The sequence below is a fragment of the Onychomys torridus genome, chromosome 1 (genome assembly GCF_903995425.1).
Source record: "Onychomys torridus chromosome 1, mOncTor1.1, whole genome shotgun sequence".
Taxonomy (NCBI): Eukaryota; Metazoa; Chordata; class Mammalia; order Rodentia; family Cricetidae; genus Onychomys; species Onychomys torridus.
The window spans coordinates 79,908,513-79,916,012 of record NC_050443.1 but is presented as its reverse complement, the minus strand read 5'-3'; positions in this window follow the sequence as shown (position 1 = coordinate 79,916,012).

Below are 7,500 nucleotides of genomic sequence, written 5' to 3'. Positions count from 1 at the left end.
AACAAAAAACAAAAAAAAAAAAAAAAAAAGGAGCCTTCTACACCTACTTCTTTTGATCCTTCAAACCAAGGAAGACCCAGCTCTGGTCCCTCCTAGAAGACACAGCAACAAAGAATCATCTTGAAAACAAAGAGTCCTTTTCAGATGCCAAATATGCTGGCATCATGATCTTAGACTCCCTAGTCTCAAGAATTCTGAGAAATAGCTGAGCAGTGGTGCTGCACATCTTTAATCCCAGCACCTGGGAAGCAGAGGCAGGCAGATCTCTGTGAGTTCAAGGCCAGCCTGGTCTACAAAGCGAGTTCTGGGACAGCCAGAGCTGTTACACAGAGAAACCCTGTCTCAAAAACCCAAATATATATATAAAGAGAATTCAAGAAATGTCTATTATTTGTACATGACCCTAAAGGATTGCTACAGCAGCAAGATAGACTAAGATGACTATGCACACTATCTACCTACAAGAAATCGTAAACACTGGTCCAGAGTGTGATAGAGGGAATTTATTTCAACACTTTCTTGGATAATTCTGATGAACAACCAAGACATTATCTAAGTAGGTTCAGACTACTGAGGTCAGACCAGGCTGACCTTGAACTCACAGAGATCTGCCTGCCTCTGCCTCGCAAGTACTGGGATTAAAGGCGTAAGGCACCCCGCCCAGCCTCAAATAGGGATGTTTAATATCAATTTAAGGCATGAAGACACGTTAGAAAACTAAAATACAAAATTATAAAACAGTGTTAGAAAAGAAATATGAACATCAGCAAAAATTGTTAAGTTTGAAGGAAATGATCAAAATGTATATTTAAATTCAGATCCTAATCTCAAATCAGCCAAAGACTAACATTTACTATAAAAAAAATATCAGCCCAGCTTTCCTTAAAACTGTTTATATCTAAGAAAAAACAAGGCATAGGGCTTGGGAGAAAGCTCAGTGGGTACAAACAATCGCAGTGGAAGCGAGAGGATATAGGTTCAAATGCTGTGCACCCACACAAAAGCCACACCTCCTAGGAGTGCAGGACTGCGGGAACATAGGCAGTCCCAGAAGCCTGTTAGCTAGCCAGTGAGTGGTTGGGGAAGGACAGCATGAGCTTCAAGTTCAATGAAACCGTCTCAAAAAAAAAAACAGTGGTGAGCAATAGAGGAAGAGACTTGATAGCCACATGCACATATACCCCAATACACACACACCACAAAAATAAACACTTAAAAGGCAAAAAACAACAACAGCCAAAAAACCCGCACAAAACGGACATTTTGAAAGAACCCAGACAACTTACTAATCCAATTAAATTCTAATTTTTTTTTTTTTTTTTTTTTTTTTTTTTTTTTTGAGACAGGGTTTCACTCTGTAGCCCTGGCTATCCTGGACTTACTCTATAGACTAAACTGGCCTCAAATTCACAAAGATCCACCTGCCTCTGCCTCCCCAGTGTTAAGATTAAAGGTGTACGTCACCACCACCATCATCACTACCACCACCACCATCACCACCACCACCACCACCACCACCCAGCTCTAAATTCCATTCTCCCCAAGTAAAAAATCACATCTAAGGAAAATGTGGCTCTTACTCCTCAATAGAGCATCTTATTACTACTTTACCGACTGTCCTCACTGAGTCCAACCAACTACTCACTTTAAAATACATCTCAAGGGCAAGAGGTCACTACCCTCAGGAAAGTTACAACTAAGTGAAAGGAAAGACAAAAAGAATTAAGTTGAGGACTAGAAAGATGCTCAATGGTTAAGAGCATTTGTTGCTCTTGTAGAAGACTCAGGTTCAGTTCTTAGCACCCACATGGTAGTTCACAACTATCCAAAATACCAGTACCAGATGATCCAACACCTTCTTTCTGACCTCTGCAGGCATAAACAAACACTAGTGTATATATATAAAATATACTAATTTTAAAAAGCCAGATGAGGTGAGGCACGCCTTTGATCCCAGCACCTAGGAGGCAGAGGCAGGAGGATCTCTATGAGTTATAGACCAGCCTGTTCTATATAGTGAGTTACAGGACAGCCAGAGCTACATAATAGAGACCTGCCTCAAAATAAAGCAATAATAAGTAAATATTAATTAAAGACTTAAATTTCCCTAAAGTCAGTCAAGCACTATAACAGGACTTGCATTAGATGTTCTCTGGGTACAAATAGGGGCACTTTGTTGTTATGACAACCTTAGCTGTTCTCAAAGATTTCTTAAGAAATATCATTTAATCCAAAAGGATGAACAAAAGGAGAAATGTCATAAGCACAGTTATGAAACATCAACATAGCTCAGCAACTACACAGTGCTTGGTAGCCAGTACTATGAGTGATAAGAAATAACCCAGGAGTGTATACTATACTGCAGATAGGCACAGATCATAGATGCTCATATATGTTGTGTGAAGGAGCCAAGAGAGGGACATAAACGAGAAAATAACAAGAACATACCCCATAGATCTGTGTCTTGAGTAACCATATGGATGGTATGGTAATTCCTTTAAGGTAGGACAAAACAGAGAAGAGACCATTTTAACTGTTTGTGAGTAGGAAATGTACAGAGATACAGGTCAGAAGTAGACAACAATGTGAGTTGTTCAGTATCAGGAGATACAGTATCAGGACATTGGAATGGCTAAAACACAGGTGGTAGAGAGAGTAGCCAGAGGTATGTGTAAGCTCAGGAAAGGAATCTGAGCTGGAGAAAGAGATTTGATAGTCATTAGCATATGGGCAAGACTACTCACAGTGTCAAAGAAGTCTAGTGAGCCAGGAAGCCAACCCTAAAAAATATAAACACTCATACACAGCAGATAGAAAATAAATACAAAGAGAGATATCAATACATTAAAAAGCAGAAATAACAAACACTTTGTCATAACTGTTAGCTATTCTTACAATTCCAAAAAGTTTTTTCCTGAGAGACATGATGGCACACACCTGTAAAACCAGAACTCTGGAGGCTGAGACAGAAGGAACACTGCAAATCTGAGGCCAGCTTGCTCTATGTAGTAAGTTCCAAGCTAGCTCCTATCAGGCCTGATGACCTGAATTCTATCCTTAAGACCTAAAAAGTGGAAGAAGAGAAAGATTCCCTCAAGTTGTACTGACTGCCACAAATACACCATGATATAAACACACTCAACACCTACAAATGGGAACATACACATTTAACTAAATAAGTTTATTTAAAAAAACAAAAACAACAAAAAAAAAACCGCCAGCGGTGGTGGCACACGCCTTTAATCCCAGCACTCGGGAGGCAGAGGCAGGAGAATCTCTGTGAATTCAAGGCCAGCCTAGTCTACAGAGCTAATCCAGGACAGGCTCCAAAGCTACAGAGAAACCTTGCTCAAAAAAACCAATAAAATAAAATAAAAAATAATTAAATAAATAAATAAATAAAAATTTCTCACCAGTATAGTGACCATAATTTTAATCCTAGCACTCAGGAAGCAGAGGCAGGCAGATCTCTGTGAGTTCGAGGCCAGCCTGGTCTATATGCTGAGTTCCAGAACAGCCAGAGCTATATAGTGAAACCCTGTCTTAAAAGGAAAAAAAAAAGGTTCCCCTTATAGCTGGCCCTGCCCCTCATTGGGAGTGATAGCCCCAGCCCTCACTAGCACATGAAAGAGCTGGCCCTGATGGCATGGGTCTAGAAGAGCTGTCTCTGCTGTCTCTATCCCTTGCCTGAGCCTGGGCCTTGGGTTGGCCCACCCTAACATCTACCCCATCTATGACCTGCTGGCGTGCATGGAGGGATTGGTCCTGAAACAATAACCGCAGAACCTCTATGAAAACAGCAGGATGTCTGAGAGGAGCTTCTGTGAGGGTCCAGTGCTGACAGTGTGTGTGCCAGAGACTTTGACCAGACCAATGACTCACTGCAATGAATATTTTGCGGATGGGGTTGATTGGGCAGAGGGGTATACCTCGTGACACACTAAAGCTAACAATGCCACTAGGATGAATAAAGGGGTGCTGGAAAGACAGAGGAGTGAGGTAGTTTTTATTTGCTTGTTTGCTTATTTGTTTTGTTTTTAATTAATTTGGGGTGGCATAATGTAAGGGTGAGGGGTGGATATGGAGGGACAGGAGGCTAACCAGATGGAGGTGCATGATGTGAAATTCCCAAAGAATCAATAAAGAATATGTTTAAAAAAAATGTTTCACCTGCTAAACAGAAAACCAAAAAGGGCAAAAAATTAAATTAAATTAAAAAAAAAAAAAGGCGTGGTCTGGATATAAAGTTCATCAGAGTGCTTGCCTTACATGAGTTCAATCCTCAGCACCAAAAAGAAAAAGAAAAAAAAAAGTAAAGTTTTGAGCTGGATATGGTGCGTACATGTCTACAATTATGAGGTAGAAAATACTAAGTAATAAGTAATAAAAGAGCAGTCTCAAGAAACAATTCAAAACTAAAATAAAAATATCAGTAACAGTAGTGGCTACTCTATTCAATGTCAACTATGTGTATCCACGTTCCAGGTACTTTATCCTTATTTAACTCGTGAATCAACCCAAAGAGTATTAATACCCTCTTCAATGTGTACAAACAGTCCTCACTCTATTACTCTCTGTAATTGTTCCAGAGAACAAAAAGGGAAGTAGCTAGTTTGCCTGGATAGTGGCAAAAACAACAAATATTTCCCACTCCAATAAATCCTTAATTCTTTCATTGTTAGCTCTCAAGCACACTTATTGTGGCACTGGGTCCCAAAAGTTCATTTGGAAGAAATTCTGTAGTCCTTTTTCTAACCCACTATAACTAACAACCTTTAAATTTCAAGGGAGAAACTAGGGAATATACCATAGACAGTCCCCGGGGAAAATGAAGAGCCCGTGAACTTAGGAGTCAAGGGTTTTGACTTCAAATCCCAGTTCTGATTCCAGTATTTGAAAGGGGAGTGATTTCAGTAAAGTCATAAAACCCTTTTTCTACTTAGGGGTAATTATTGCACAACATTGTGAATACATTGAAGATCTTGAGTTGTATGTTTAACTGTGATTAAAATGGCAAAACAAGACATTCATACTTCACGAAGGCTGTCAAAGGAGACAGAGTTCATGTCTTAAATACCTTGTGTGTATATAAAACGTATGTTCACTATTTATTGAATGCCTGCTCCGTGCTGGGGAGATGGAGAAGAAGGAAAAGTGGTTGTCAGAAAGCTTTAATGCCATGGGAAGGACAGGCTGTTTGCAGTTTAGAAGTGAAGCAAATGAGTGTGTTGGCTAACGTGTGGATTCTGAAGCTCACTACTAGATGTGTGACCTTGGGCACAGTGCGGTTATCTATAAAGTGAGGATAATAAAATTAACCTCATTAAGGTTGTTTGGTGGGTTAAACAGAATATGTTAAGAAAAGCATTTAACACAATGTGTTATGTAGTGCATATTAAAAAACAGTATTAGTTTTCATTATCATAGAGAGATGGGCAGAAGCTGGAATGGAGAATGCTTATGTTACCCTGCCACTGAGTTCTTAGTATTATGGCATTCTTTTGTTTATAAAGTTACTGTTATATTATTTTGAAACCACAATTAATCTACAGTTTGTATGTTTATAGTTTAGTTACATTAAGCAGTTCATTAAATGGCAAAAAAAGTTAGATGTTAGCTTCATAATCTAGCAAATAACAACTGTGCTGTTAAGAGTAATAAAGTGCTTTTTTAAAGGGATGCAGTCAATAAGTAGCAGAGTGTGGGTTAGTACCCAGAATTCTGACTCCCCAACCCTGACCATGTCTTTTTAAATTATGAAATGACTCATTTATATATATTTATACACACACACACACACACACACACACACACACACATCCACAATGAATAACGAGTCGAGTCAGGCATGGTGATGCATACCTTTAATCCCAGCACTCTGGGAAGCAGCAGCAGGCAGATCTCTGAGTCTGGGGCCAGCCTGGTTTACAAAGTGAGTTCTAGCACAGCCAGGGCTACACAGAGAAACCCTGTCACAAACCAAACCAAAACAACTCAAGTTGAAGACCTATGTATGCATTACCTCACTTTATAAAAAGGAGATTTCTAGTACTTTTGTTACTTAAAGGTGGTGTCCTGCTATGTAGCCCAGAAACAATTCTCCTGCCTCAGCCTCCTGAATTCAAGTACAAGATCAGAGAGGTCTTTGTCTTTGTCACCCTTGCCTCCACCCCAGATCAAGTCTAGGACCTTGAACATGCTAGGCAAAGCTCTCTGCCACTGAACTGCATCCCCGGTCAGGTCAGGGGTTAGTGTTTTAAAGCCTCTTGGGAGGCTGCTCTCCTGCCTGATTAAATCTGTCTTCTTCCTTCTCCCTTCTCCCTTAGAAGTAATAACTTTCCTAAATTTTATGTGAACCAACCTTTCCTTTTTTCCCCCCTTTTCTGCCTTACCTTTATTTTTAACTATAAAAAGTTTTATCTTTTCTATTGTTAAAATATACATGTACTTGGAATAAATAGGAAATTACAAAAAAGTAAAAAGGCTAAATTAGTGTGTATCCTTACCATTGAATTCCCTGTTCCTTCTCTACCTTCAGATCAGAGCTTCCCACAGGTTATGTACTCAAACACTGAGCCCAGTGCCCAAAAAACTTTCTACTGTGCATGCATACAGACACTAAAGAATATGGGTAGTCTAGGTAGCTAGAGGAAGCAAATTTGACTGCATGGATGATCAAATTACCCAGTCCTAGTTGGAAATAGAATGACAAGTTAGTAGTGGTGGAAGTTGTGTGTGTGAGCTCTGAAAGAGCACTGTTTTGGAGTCTTCCATTGGCAGGAATTTAGATGTCCTAGGTTCTAATTCTTTTTTTTTTTTTTTTTTTTGTGGAGCTGAGGATCGAACCCAGGGCCTTGCGCTCACTAGGCAAGCACTCTACCACTGAGCTAAATCCCCAACCCCGGTTCTAATTCTTTGCGATTAATTTGAAGCTTCTTGTCATGTCTTGGCCACCTTTTTTTTTTTTTTTTTTTTAATAAGACAGTGTCTCCATTTTGAGTGACGTGAACTTGCTGTGTAGTTCTGGCTAGTCTCAAACTTGAGGTCCTCATGCCTTAGTTGATGTTAGGCATGGACCACACTCCTGGCTTACTCTACTCTTTTAGTTATATTTTTATACATATGCAGGTAAGCAGCCTACCTGGTACCTTGGCCCTTATCTGATTGTGTGGGAGCATTTCCCATCTGAAATACAGAGTACCACAAATAGGAAATCCTCAGCTGCACGTACCAGAAGCTTAGCAACCTGAATGAGAAAATGTTTGTCCAAGAAATTTGTAATCTATATTTATTGATGATCTATTAGAACTTCACTTTACTTATCTCTATCAACTTAAGCTCAAGTGATAGAATAACTGAAAATATTTTTAAATTGTAAATGGTTATATAAATGTATCTTCCAAACTGAAATCAGGCACTTACATGTGACAAAAAGCTCGTTAGACTTATTGTCTATCTTAAATGTTCCCCAGTAGAATGGGGGCATACATGAAGATGATT